Consider the following 15,167-nt stretch of genomic DNA (forward strand, 5'->3'; position numbering starts at 1 on the left):
TGAAAAAATATCTGGGTAGAGCGTTAGGCATGAAAAACGAATAAGACAAATTGGACTTTTTGTAACCTAGTTCTCCTCCAGATAATTATTTTTGCATGAAAATCCGAACTTAAAGCTCTTCTGAGTGTACTTTCATGATAAAATAGTCATCAGCTTGATTGCATCGTTTTTACGATGTTGCCCGTTAGAGGGTTAAAGTGACTATAATCACGTTAAAACAAATTAAAACGACAAGAAGATGACAATAACGGCGGAAAAGTTGACGGAGTACACTTAGCAAAAAAGAAAAACGAAAAATTAAAGACAAGATACAAAATAACCAAACGACGAAAAATGAAAGAATTTGGAAAAATAAAGGCTAAAGGTGAATGACGAAAGTAAAGATTATGCGATATTGAATAATATAGACGAAATTAGAAATGTATCATAAACTGATTCGATTCAAAAAAGTATTAATTTGTTTCAAATGCAATCACGAATACCTATGCGATAAAAAATGTCACTTTTTAGCAAAACTGAGAAACACTTTATATGAAGAACAAATATCGGTCAAACTTCCATTTAAATCAAAAGTTTGATTTAAAATTTGATTTAGTTTTACAATTCATAACCCTTTCTTCTGTGATTAAAGCACAGATGGTAAAACTACGGGTTTTTCTTCAGCAAAACCTGGCATCACTGCTCAGCCCTAGAAACTCTCAACGTCCCAACAGGTCGAAGATGCTTTATGGGTGTTTAAACCTAGACCAATTTGATGTCTTTGCTTGCGAAGCACGCCAGAAAGAGTGACAAAGTCTCCTAATCCTCCTCCCAACAAAATTTCTTACGACCGTGATTAAATCTTGATCAATTTGATGTCGGTGTTAGGAAAGTCTACCAGAAAAAATGACAAAAGTCATTTGTCCTAATAGATCGAAATTTTTTTTTAATATTTAAAGAGTGGAATTTATAGATTATCGTAGCCATATCAAGAATTCTTCTCCATTGTCCTCGTTCCTGGGCTACTCGTTGCCAATTCGTTGCGCGTCTCGACACACACAAGTCGGCTTCAACCTGTTCGGGCCATCTAGCACGTTGGGCCCCTCTTTTCCCGGTGCCGAAGGGTCGTCCGGCATCCTTGCAACGTGGCCGGCCCACCGTAGTCTCCCAACTTTCTCCAGGTGTACAATGGGCATCTTTCCAAGTAGTGCCTGTAGCCCGTGATTCATAGGCCTCGGCCATTCTCCGCTTTCCATTTGTACGTCGCTAAAAATAGTCTGCACTTATGTCCTCCGTAAGCAAAGTTACTGTCTCAAGTCCGTAGAGGACTACCGGTCTGATTAGCGTTTTGTACATCGTTTTGTACATTTGTGCTGCAGCGTATGCTCTTTGATAGAAGCGTCTTGCGGAGTGAAAAGTAGGCTCGATTTCCAGCTTGAATGTGTCTTTGGATCTCCTAGCTCGTATTATTGTCGGCGATGACCAGAGATCCCAAATATACGAACTCATCAAGCACTTCCATTTCATCGCCGTCAATATTCACTGTCCGTGGGAGGCTAACGTTACTTTCTCGGGAGCCTCTTCCTACCATATATTTGGTTTTCGACGCATTGATTTGTAACCCTATCCTCCTAGCCTCCGTTTTAAGTCTGGCGTAGATTGCCTCCGCCGTCCCACGGTTTCTGGTAATGATGTCGAGGTCGTCTGCAAAGGCTAGGAGTTGGCTACTCTTGCTGAAGATCATTCCTCTCGTTCCGATGCCCGCTCGCCGGATCACACCTTCAATAGCGATATTGAATAACATACAGGACAGTCTCCTTGCCGTAACCCTCTGCGCGATTCGAAAGGACTTGAGAGTCTCCCCGAAACGCGCACGTAGCACATCATTCGTTCCAGAGTAGTTTTGATCAGAAATCCGTACTCGTGCATTATCTACCGTAGCTGTTCTCGTTCAACTGTATCGTATGCTGCTCTGAAATCCACGAAAATATGATGCGTGCTACAATACAATATGATCAGTAGCGACTCGTCCGCATGTTCAACCTGTTCATAGGACAGGCAACAAAATTCAACCCGACAAAATTATTTGCATCACTCGTTCATGATTTCGTTTGCACCGACGCATAGGCAATACGAGTTTAGTTTAGTTACGAAGCTGATGAGCAAAACGTTCAACACGACGTTGAACGTTGCTTAGACATCATAATGAACAAGCATACCAACACATTATTCCTGGTGTTGATTCTTGATACTGAATTAGCACCAGGAGCAATGTGCTGGTACGAATAAGGAGATAAAAAGAGAATGCCAAACAACTTCTATCGTCGATAGCGCCGGAGCATTATTGTCTCATTAACTCGTTCATCTTCAGCATTGAACAACTTACTACCCCATATCCCTTTGGCCTGCGCTTCGATTCCATTTTGTTTAGTTACGAAGCTAATGAGCAAAACGTTCAACACGACGTTTCAACGTTGCTTTAGAGATCTCAATGAGCGAGCAGACTAACACATTATTCCTGGTGCTGATTGTTGATACTAGCACCAGGAACAATGTGTTGGTACGAAGGGGATTTGAAAATAGAGGCATTTCAACAGGGGATTTGAAAATTGGCATGCATTATTCGTAAAATTTTCTCATTAACTCGTTCATCTTTAGCATTGAACAACTTACGCATGGTTATTCTTGAATTTGGTTCAATAGGAAAACTGAACGAAAAGTTTTCGGTTCGTAGTTAAAATTCAGCAACGAATTTGCTGGTAAAGTAAACCGTCGTATTCTGTTATTTAAATAATGTTTGTTTGATGCTTAAAATAATATAGTATTGATTTGTATTTTTCACAGGTTGAACAGGTAAGCTAAACCCCCACCCCCATATACTTCGTCCTAATAATGTTCATATTTTTACACGAAATCTACAGAAAGGTCCTTAGAACCAATATTAATGGGAGGGACTATCGGTATATACAATCCTAGTCCTGCGCCAAACCTACCTTTGTGTCCTGAGACACAAATCCGTCTACTTTTTGGTTATTTTCATGCTTTATAGCAATAAAAACAAACCTATGTAAAGAATGGCAAGCAACTAACTGATGCAGCTCATTGAGTGGCTCCTAAACTTTTCACTTTGAGAATTGCTGCGTCACATCACATACATGAATATCGTTTTCATCCAAGACTTCAGTTTCGAGTAGATTCTTACAATTATTGATACACGCGGTGGAAAGGAAGGGATGGTTGCTCCCTTTTACGAAAATATTTTACGTTTGGGACATCAATTTCGTCTAGCTTCAATGTTCAGATGATAAAATTGATTGAAGAGAAAGGACAGTTTTACAGTTTCACAAAATTGTTTACGTTCAGGACATCAACTTGGTCTAGGTTTGATCGAAACAAATAATTCTTTACCTATTGGACGGCTCATTTTTGTCATTTTTTCTAATGCCGAGGTAACTGAATTTGCAAATGTATAAACTTGTCGTCGTGGGCCTGGGAGGCAAAATTATGCTTATATGTGATTGGTTGATTAATTAATTCTTGACAGTGCTTGATAGCTAAGCTTATTTCAATAGAGATTAGACACATTTCTACTACATTTGTAATATAAATTGATTCTTAAAAAATTTCTGAGCGATTGATACAAATATCTCTAAGATTCATTGCTAAATGACTGAGTTATAAGCGTGAAAAACGTAACCACTTATCGTTACATGTTCATTTCTCGTGCTTTCAAAATGAACCCCAATATAGAAAACAAAAACGTTATTCTACGTTAAAATGCTCGCTTGTATGCCGCAAACTTGTCTGACATTCCAAAGGAAAAAGCTAGCCGTCCAGAGATTGCAAAACATCGCAAAAGTGGTAACCGGACGAGGTCCCTAATTGCCATCGAATGTCTCAGGGTAAGTAAGTAAGCTATAGAAATATCAACTGGAGCTACAATTTTCTAATATTTTTGTTCAAATCAACTGAACGGGAAAGCACGTGCTGAGAGAAGCAGATTTTTTTCTGTATCTTTATGATTTGGATGAAATGTTGAAACGGGGCCTCTACTGACACCGGGCTTTTAAATATTGAAATTTTGGTGTTTGATTGATTGAAAATGGTTAAAAACTGAGAATTTCGCTTTTAATAATTCAAAACAATGAACCCTTCGTTCGGAGCCTTGAGTGCGAAGGCAATGTCATAACGACTATCAGAAAGAGATGAGCACCGAGAAGTAAAACAGGAAAATGATTGAAGTTCTTCTAGGTTAGGTACTGAGGTAAATGCGAGATTTACTGTGCGCTACAAAAATTTTGAATAAATTATGAAAACATGATAATTTTTCCAAAGCAATACACATTTAATGTTGTGTAGAAAACTGATCAACTTCCAGAACTGTTTCCAAAGTTTCATCGAAACTGGCCATTGTATTAGGCCATTTAATATTGGTTATTTAATAAATTAATTTACAGAGCAATAACACAGACAAAATGTGGATTTGGAATTAGCTTTAACAAATCCTATGCAGGGTGTTAGTTCAGATAGGCTTTGGAAGTACCAAATTTGATTTAAATATGCATCAGCACGAAGGCGTTTCTTTGATTTTTCTTTTTATTCTCTGGACCAAAAAAAGGCTTCACCTCACAATAAACAAAATAATTTTAATCTCGTTGGTAGCATTTTTCAGCCATCATAACGATTAGTGTCAGTTTTTCCGGAGCTATATGTACAGTTTTTTATATCATCGCTATTTGAATGTTGCAAATTAAAAAAAAAGAATGCCATTACAATCTTTAATGGCAGCCATCAATTAGAAGCGAAATTAAAAAAGTAAATTCCCCGTTAACCCTTCCGTCCGGGGGCTGTGGGATCAGGGTTTACCTTACGGCCAAGTGGCCCATGAGGGTATCTACGATATATATTTTTTATATTCGTTCTTCTCCGGCCATCAGCAAAAGACTTTCATGCCCACTTACTTTCGCCAAACTCGTCGGCCGACAGGGTGGAAAATAAGTAGAGAAAAAACAACATTAGTAAAGAAGACAGCGACGAGGACGACACGATGTGGGACATTCCCCTATCACTTTGAACCGGTACGGTGGCATCGGCATCGGCGAGCGAACGAGGCAGGTCGCTTCTGGGCTAATTAATTAGAATCCACTCGTGGGAAGGGGGTGACGTCATGTACCAGCTTCACAGCCCGCCCAAGAGAGAACAAACAAAGCGCACCAAATTGGAAATCATAAAAAATCAACACAATTCTTTTTGATGATGTAAATGTCCCTCGATGGCAGCCCCGGCTCCGGCTGGGGGCGTTAAATGAACAACTTAAACGGACTCGAGATATTAGCGGATGAGTTGAGCTGAGGCAAAAAAAATTATCTCCAAGAAGCAGGAGACAAGGAAAAATGGTAAACAATTTACACATACAAAATTTTAATAGTACAAGATGGATCGGGCGCGTGAAGGATTGCAGGAAATTGCGAGCTAAGGGAAAGCTTCGTTGTTGGGATTACAAAGCGTTTAGTAAGGATTTATGGAATGAACTAATTTAATTATGGCAATCAAGTTCTTGCAAATTGTAAAACCGTCAAAAATAATTTTAGGAAGTTAGCAAGTCAGTCAATTAGTTTGTCAAGAAATTTAAAACTTAAGTTTCATTGAGTGCCAATGACACCGATCAGTGTCGTTTAGCTCTCAAGTTTCATGTCTTTGATTTCACACCAGTTTGAAAAGAAAATAAGATCTAACTCCGTTACGAAATCGTCGAAATTCCTCGTACCCCTTTTTCTCGACAATTTTCTGCCAATTGTCCTCGGTCGACGACATTTTCTCACTCAAACGTGACGGAAAGAAAAATGAGATTCAATTAAAAATTCTTCCTGCAGGCATAATAAGCCATTTGTATACATACATGATTCTATCCGTCTCTTTTACACCGAAGACAAAAGAAGAATGATACGTGTTTCTGAGAGATCAAAGAAACTTCCCACCACCAGCAGCAGCAGTGGCAGAGTCTTATATTTTTTCCACTCGTTTGAAACTCTGCCCAACCCAACCCAGAAGGTAAGAAAAATCTCTAATCTCTGATTACCTACCTACAAGCGGTCGATGCGAATTTGTAAAACGTACGTGCGTGTGTGTGTGAGTCTGTGGGATCAGCGAAAACTTTAAATTAAAAATAATGTCACGGATTTGTGGTTCATTTTTAGTACTGCGCCACCCCGGGGACCACAGCCCCGGCAAATCGTAATCAAATTCCGTACCTTCTCTGCGCGTCGTCATCCGCCATCCGTCACCAGTCAAAGTTTTTGGCCTCTTGCGTTTTCTTTCTTTCTTGCGTTTCGGTTGCGGTGGAAAGTTACCCGCAAGATTCGGGCGGCCGCCCAATACGACACGACGGTGGCCGGTGGTGATGGAAATGCCTCCTGGGAGAGAGAGCGCCCAGTTGACATCGGCCCGTAAAAAAATCAGACCCAAAGATTAATGGAACCGCCAACAGCACCACCACCACCGGCAGGACAACCACAAACTCCCGAAAGCCAGCCGGACTGATGGAACTAAAGTTCCACACCGTGGAGACCCTTTTCTCGGGTTGCCCGTGTTCGGTAGGCGTTAATTAAAAATAATATTTTCATTTAATTATTACAAATAGCGCGAAAAGTCCATTTTTGACTGGTTCTAGGCCTCAGTCAGTTTCGTAACCGTAGGATGCATGGAAACATTCCGATGATGGTCTGGTGGATGATTTGTGTGTTTCTTCCACTCCGAACGGTTGGAAGGTGGTGGAAACTTTGACGCGGGCTAAATTAAAAACATATTGGTGACCATTATTCAAAACCGGTCCCTGGGAGATGCGAGCCATCAAATGTTAGGTAATTTGTTTGAATTTATAAAAGAGGTTTGGGAATATTTGCTATCAAATGTCTGTGTCTTGTAATTTGTTGTGATTAAGTTTTTCTGTAAGATGTGTCCTATTTATCCCAGGGCAAACGTTAGTGATACGGAATATGCTGCCTACATTTCTAGAGGCTTTCTCGATTACATATGAAATACGCTGCTGGAACGATAGTTTGCTGTTTAGTAGCACGCACAGATCTTTGATACAGTTAGTTCTTCCAAGTTCCCTAGTGCAGAAAATTTATCACCAATTTTCACTGCCAACCGACGAAGAAACCCAACTAACAATTCTAAAGCCACTTGGCTTTACTTGAATTTTATAAAGGTTTTATTGCGATATTAATCACTGGCTGTATCCCCCGCGCGTCGCCTCGCGTCTAATTGTGAGCAAATTGGAGGTACGCTGTGTAACGCTAACGCTATGTAACTCTATGAGGTGCAACTACGTTACTTTTGCTCGTCTTGAATGTAATCTGGTATGATTGGTTTGAGTCTTTGCTTAATGTGGGCGATTATTACCACGAAAATACATATCGCGCCCCTCGTTTTGGCGACAGACATAAGCCTCTTATATTGATGATGATGATGATGATGATTACACCTGGTTTTATTATGGTATTACGCAATACCGAGGGGATACGAGTCAAAACATACTTATAGCTGAATATAAAGCCATAAAAACTTGTTAATAAAGTAAATTTGTTGTGGTTGCTTACATTATCACGATAAAACTAGTTGGCTGCACCACGTCTCTTATAAACTTACCATAAGTGTGGCGTAGCAATACAAAACGGCACACCAATCAAAATTGATCTCATCATGGTTTATTGCCAAACTGCAATAGATCTGTTAGTTTTATAGAACTATTAAAACGATAACACCTTAAAATTCAATGCGCATATGCAGCAAACGAACGGAGATTGCTCAATATTTATTGATTATTTTATGGGATATTTTATTATGGTCGCTATAAGCCAAAGCTGTCAGGACGATCTGGCAGTAAAACGTTACCTTTTCGGCTCACGGATGTATTTTCAAATTAACAACGCTGGCGGGCTGATTCAGCTTTTTACGAGAGCGAAAACGAAAAGCTTTAATAAATCATGGCGGTGGCTGTCAAACAGCAAAAGTTTAATCGGTTGTATTGCTGCTTTCAGTAAAGCGGGATACGACAACTTCAGCTTATAACCTGATTCCCAGAGAGGTTATAAAAACCTTCTGAAGAATGGACCACTTGGTGGGAAGGCAGTTTTATAGTGGTCCTTAGGAAGTTCTGGTGGGGTTCATAGTTTTATTAGCGGTTTTATAACATTGGCCATGAAATCCACTAGAGACTAGAGGAACGTAATAAAACTTAGAATTGTTACTTGGGAAGTGCTGCCGAATGTAGATAATAGGAAAAATATATTATAATTTTATAATTCTAATTATGGTTCGTATTCAGTTTTAATTGGCACCCGTCATAGATTGGTTCGACCAGCAGACTTCCAGCTTGGGTAAAGAGGAACGAAACACTTTCTAATAAACATTGCTTCAATGATCTTTTTATTGTTTATTTTTTATTAATTAAAAATCAACAGATTTTTCTATCCTGCTGACTACTTGAAAACTTTCTTAGTTAGTTTTCCACTCTTTCCCCTTCACGTCTTGTCCCATTCTGTTTCGATACTATGAATAACTTTGTTTCATTATTTTGTTCTATCGTCCCTCCGTCGATTGTAAAAACTACCGTTATAAAAAAACACTCCGGTGACTATCGACAGTTACTCATACAATTAGCATGCAGATTAGAGGAGAGTAATTAATAACTGAAGACAGCATTTGATTGCTCGGGAATAGTACAACAAGCTGTGAACGAAATTCAATTCACAAAAACGCATTTAATATGCGATAATAAGCAAAGAAATGCAGTGTGGATTACAGCAAACACCCTGACGATATCACAATAGATCAAGTAGCAGTGATGAGCCCATACAGGAAAAAGATCCTATCTCTCTCTCCCTTCCTTCTACTTTCTTCATTTTTGTAACGTTTTCTCCATGCGGATATTCCATTATCTCTCCGACTGTCCAATGTCTCTTTCTTTATGGCTCTCCCCACATCTCACTCTTCCGTTCTTCATACATCCGCACTCTACCTGTCTCTTTCCATCCTTAACTATACATTTCTATCTTTCCACCGCCATTGCACCGTTACCCGCTATTCCTGTCTCCCATTCGACCTAGTTATCTTTTTATCACACTCTCTATCTGCTTATTTTACTTTTTCCATCTGTTTCTCTATCTATATATTGCAGGTCAAATCCTGAGGGACAACGAGCCAGAATAAGTAAGTTCTCTATCTATATTCTTTTCCCTACTCGATTTTTCCTATTTATCTTTATTTTATTTAAAAGCAAACGCGAAAAGCGAATATTCCATTCGGCTTTGCAACCACCATTATTGGAGAGCTAGTGCAATTATCTCTCTCTCTCACACACACACACACACACACACACACACACACACACACACACACACACACACACACACACACACACACACACACACACACACACACACACACACACACACACACACACACACACACACACACACACACACACACACACACACACACACACACACACACACACACACACACACACACACACACACACACACACACACACACACACACACACACACACACACACCTTTTCGCCTAATCTATACCTATAGATCCGCCTATCTATAAAGAAGGATTTCTGTCTGTCTGTCTGTCTGTCCTGTGTTCCTTAAAGAATCAAAAACTACTGAACCAATCGGCGTGAAAATTTGCATGTAGAGGTTTTTGGGGCCAGGAAAGGTTTTGGTGATGGTTAGAGACCCCTCCCCCCACTAAGAGGGGGGGCTCCCATACAAATGAAACACAAATTTCTGCATAACTCGAGAACTAATCAAGCAAATAGAACCAAATTTGGCATGTGGGTGTTTTCGGTGACAAGAATTTATTCTAGGGTAATTTGAGACCCCTCCCCTCTTTATAAGGGGAATTATAACTCCTCTCCCCTTTAAGAGGGGGGGTTTCCATACAAATTTCCTCATAACTCGAGAACTAATCAAGCAAATGGAACCAAATTTGGCATGTGAAGGTTTTCGAGGGCAAGAAAATTTTCTATGTTGAATTAGGACCCCTCCTCACTTTAAGAGGGGGGGCTCCTGTACAAATGAAATACCAATTTCCTCATAACTCGAGAACAAATCAAGCAAATGGAACCAAATTTGGCATGTGTGCGTTTTTGAAGACAAAATTTTTTTCTATGATGAATTGGGACCCCTCCCCACTTTAAGAGGGGGGGGCTCCTATACAAACGAAATACAAATTTCCTTATAACTCGAGAACTAATCAAGCAAATGCAACCAAATTTGGCATGTGAAGGTTTTCGAGAGCAAGAAAATTTTCTATGGTGAATTAGGACCCCTCCCCACTTTCAGAGGAGGGGCTCCTGTACAAATGAAATACAAATTTCCTCATAACTCGAGAACTAATCAAGCGAATTGAAAAAAATTTGGCATATGTGTGTTTTTGGAGACAATTTTTTTTTCAATGATGAATTGGGACCCCTCCCCACTTTAGGAGGGGGGGTCCTATTCAAACGAAATACAAATTTCCTCATAACTCGAGAACTAATCCAGCAAATGGAACCAAATTTGGCGTGTAGGTGTTTTTCGAGGCAAGAATTTTTTCTGTGATGAATTAGGACCTCTTCCCACATTAGGAGGGGGGGCTCCAATACAAATGAAATACAAATTTCCCCATAACTCGAGTACTAATCAAGCAAATAGAACCAAATTCGGCATGTGGAGGTTTCTGGAGGCAAAAATATTTTCTACGGTGAATTAGGATCCTTCCACACTTCAAGAGGGGGGGCTTCTACACAAATGAAATACAAATTTCCTCATAATTCGAGAACTAATCAAGCAAATGGAACCATATTTGGCATGTGGGTGTTTTTGGAGGCAACCATTTTTCCCATGATGAATTAGGACTTCTTACCTTTTTAGGAGGGGGGGGGGCTCCCATTCAAACGAAATACAAATTTGCTCATATCTTTAGAACTAATCAAGCAAATGGAACCAAATTTGGCATGTGAGAGTTTTAGATGGCAGAATTTTTTTTCTGTGGTGTATTACGACCCCTTTCCCTTTTAAGAGGGTGGGCTCCCATACAAATGAAATACAAATTTCCTTATAATTTGAGTACTAATCAAGCAAATGGAACCAAATTTAGCATGTAGGAGATTTTTGAGTCTTGAATTTATTTTATGATAGTTAGAGACCTCTCACCCCTGTGGTAGGGGGATATGGACTCTCATACAAATAAAACAGAAATTTTTGCGAAACTCAAAAACTAATCCAACTCGAGAAATTCGAGACTCTTCCATAAAACATTAATCAATAACAAGACCACAAAAACTATCTATAGTAACACTAGATCATTCAGGACGAGCCGGTCGCGAGTGTTGCCGGTGACCCGCCGTCGGATGCGCCGCCCACTGGGGGGCTTGCAAAACTCGAGAAGTGACAAAGATCATCCGAGATTCATGATTTATGTACAACACAGGTTAATTTGTGGCAATACGAAGTTTGTCGGGTCAGCTAGTATAAAATAAAATTGTTCATGTACGTTTTCCCTAACCTTCTTTTTCTTTTCCTTGCCATAGAGTTTCAAATTAGAGAGGGTTTTTTATACATGATTCTTTCAGCACTATTAAAAATTAGGGTTAAATGGAGCAAAATAGGCTACTGCCCGTCATTTCCGCGCGTTGAGGCTATCATTAATTGATTTCTCGAGATTTTTTACATCAAAAAAGTCACTTTTTACCCCTTAAAAACAGCGGCAACAAGCGGTTTTGTCCACTGTGCGCTGGTTTGGAATCTTACAAGATACCTACTCTTATGTAAAAAAATGCAGGAAATCGATTGGTGATGGTTTCATCCTGCGCGAACTTTGGAAAGTGGTACATTTTGCCCTATTTTCCCCAAAAATCATGTTAAAAGCTAATTCAGCAGTACGAAAACTTATTTGCCGCCCGTGAAACGAACTCAAATAGCTTCCAAAGGTTGTCAAAACATTAGAAGAAACAAATCCCATCCATTCCATACTGTGCGAAATGCAGGTATAGTCCATTTCGCCCAATTCACCCCTAAATACATAGTAAAACCTAATTAGAGTGATTAAAACTAATTCAAAGACAGGGGAATAAAATCAAATAGTACTAATTTACTCGAAAGACATCAGGAAAGTAGATTGTCATCGATTGAGTACCGTGATGAATTCAGAATCGGTCCATTTTGCCTGATTCTCTCCTAGATCTACAAAAACAGGTTCATTTGCTATTGCGTAATAAAATCGTAATTTTTCAACGATGGTGTCTTTAGAGAAATTTATCAATAAAATACAGCGCATCTTTTCAAACTATCTAGGTGATCTTATGTTCATGTTTCAGGGTGATATGAACTTTTGTGTTTTTGAATACGTACAAAAAATTTTTTTTTCTTCAGAAATATTATAAAACACACTAAAATGAGCAACTTTGCTGAATATAGCAACTATCTATCTTTTGCTAGTTGCGAGATATAATGATTAATTTCAAAAGTGCACTTAAAAATCAATTCTGCACAATAACTCCGCATCCAATTCATTTATTGCTTTTAACTGTTCTCCAAAGTTATTCAGTATGATAAAATACACATTTTTTTAGACTGTTTCCAATCGATTTCCGGCATTTTTTACATAGAAATAGGTATTTTGTAAGATTCCAAAGCAGCGGCTTCTAATTCTTGGGATTACGAACATTGTGCACTGGTTTGATGTTGATCACCGTCAATGCAGCTATAGACAAATGTACGTTTGATGAAGGTAAGACACCGTAAACGTACCTAATTCTGCGCTTGGTTCCTAATTTTGCGCACCGCATATTTCCCTTAAAAATCATGGCATTCTCAGATAGCTCTGTGTAGACTTATTTTCCTAGAGGTGTTAATTATGATAAAAATTTGCAGGAATTCGGAAATTTTGACTGAAATGGGGGATGCGCAGAATTAGGTGCGTTTACGGTAAATTAATTTATTTGCCTTTTGTAAATTAAGTTGAAATTTTGTTTTTAGAGTCCTTTTCTCCATAACTTCTCACGCACGGAAAACATTTTTTTCGGCATGGACATCGTCACTGCGACCAGTATTTTGATCTACACTCAAGTCTTTTTTTACACGGTGGAAACGTGGCGCGTACTAGAAAACCTTTTAAAAACCGCGTTTATTTGAAAAATATTGTAAAAATAAACATATCAATTCAAAAATCCTCGCAAACAACTGTGTTAATTCAAAACTCGTAAAAATAAACTGGGTAAAAAAGACTTGAGTGTATTGCGATATCATCCCGGTGTTTTTTTGAATTCCACACTTCGTTCTTTTTGCAATATAGTGTACGTTGCTCATTATTCGTACCTAAACAACGGTGTTTTCACTTTTTTATGGTTAAAGATTTTAAAGGTTAAGCTTTATTGTGTTTTGACAATAGCAGCTCAGAAAACACGACGAAACATGTTTGGAAGGAATAGAACAACATTGGATAGTTGGGAAGCAATTGCTTTTGTAGACGATACAAATGTACATGGTCTGACTACTAAATTATTATCATTAATATTTTATTTCTATGATTTGAGATTTCTATACATTTTCTGCAAGAGCTTACTTAAGCAATGCAATGGAACAAATAGAACGGAACGAACTTGGCATTCCCCGATTTTGTCTCTAGCGTTCCTGTTCGTTTATAATATAAAACAGACCGCCTACCCATTATATGGTAAAATACCAACCACCTTTATTTTCGTGTCCTTTAGAAGATATATAATTGATGATTTTATAATAAATATGAACAATAGATAATAGCTTTGATTAATTAAGAAGCACTTCTGAAACCTAAGGCCATTCCTACTTTGTAGAAGTAATGTCGAGCATCGCTATGCCTAGCTTTCTTCACGGCAGAACAATGCGGAATGCAGAGTATTGATTTTTTTGAGCATTAGTTTATATTTGACAGGTTTTGCTGTATCTAAACTCAGCTCTCACAGCTTGTAGACCTTGGCTAGAGTATTCAATTCCCTTTAAACAAATTTCCGATGTAATAGTAGGTATTTGGTTTGTACACATTAAGTTACATATATTGAAGATAACGGGCAATGCTAAATCACGTAGAAATTCAAAAGATATTTCAGTAGTTAGATAGTAAGGCCTATCTAAGGAAAATCTTGATTTTACTGTTGTTCATATTTTTCCTGCAAAACTCTGCTTGTAACATAAGCAATTCTTGAAACTTTCATGCTTAACAAAATTTCGCACTATAGCTAATTCGTGTTAATGGCAAAACGTGGAATCTCAGCATCAATGAACAAAAATAATACAACAATTTTTTTATCGCATTTGTAATAAGAACGTGCAAATCGTCACATCAAATCACCCTGAAAGTTTTACAATTACACCCATCCGATTCACATAAGTTCCACAAGAGATTTCACATATAATCCGGCCATCAGCAGGAAGCAGGGTAAAGTGTTCCAACTTTCACCGTGACTGTTGTCGTCGGAATCGTAATCCTTCTAATTATCAACACTTGCCGAAAGAAAGCGTCTCTTTTTACTGGCTTCGAGAGCCTGAAGGTGGTTGTTATCTCGATACTCGCGGATACCACCAAGCCAACCGGTAAGCGGGGGTTAGAATTTATTAAAAATATCAAAAAGTATACAGAGCGACCATCCCTTTCCTTCCCTCCCACCCACCGAAAGCGGGGTGTCAATAGATAGTGGAATCCGTCGATGGTGGTGGCATGAGCGAACCTTCAACCGTGCCGTTATCGCGGATGAAAGTAGAAAGTGATGTCGAAGTGCGAACGGGGAACGATGAAAGGCTCATTTTTAAGCTGATATGTGTTCCGTTTTTTTGTTCACCATCCATGTACGCATACATCATTTCATTAGCATAATATTAATGCAGGATAACGTGCTGGCGAAGGGGAAAGGGTACGTCGGAGACCCCGCTCCTCGGGGTGATTTTTGAAAACTTGGTCGAACCGGTTCACCGAAAGGCGGGCTGGGCCGGGATCTTTTCCGGGTGGCTTTGTTCTACGCTCGGATGGGGATTCGTAAAATGCCACGTATCCGATTTACGGCGGTGAAAAATTTCGCTGGCATTCTCCGATATCAAAGCAGGACCGAAATAATTTGCTCAAGTAGGAGAGCTTCCATTTCACGGGGAAAACCG

At 39.0% G+C, this 15,167-nt stretch overlaps 1 protein-coding gene across 1 annotated transcript in view; it reads right to left on the minus strand.

Annotated features, from left to right (window-relative positions):
• Positions 1 to 15,167, minus strand: part of LOC128739681 (nuclear pore complex protein Nup88) — a 138,080-nt gene that overhangs the window by 63,382 nt on the left and 59,531 nt on the right. The gene's annotated exons all lie outside the window — the stretch shown is intronic.

The sequence above is a fragment of the Sabethes cyaneus genome, chromosome 3 (assembly GCF_943734655.1).
Source record: "Sabethes cyaneus chromosome 3, idSabCyanKW18_F2, whole genome shotgun sequence".
In the NCBI taxonomy this organism is placed as follows: domain Eukaryota; kingdom Metazoa; phylum Arthropoda; class Insecta; order Diptera; family Culicidae; genus Sabethes; species Sabethes cyaneus.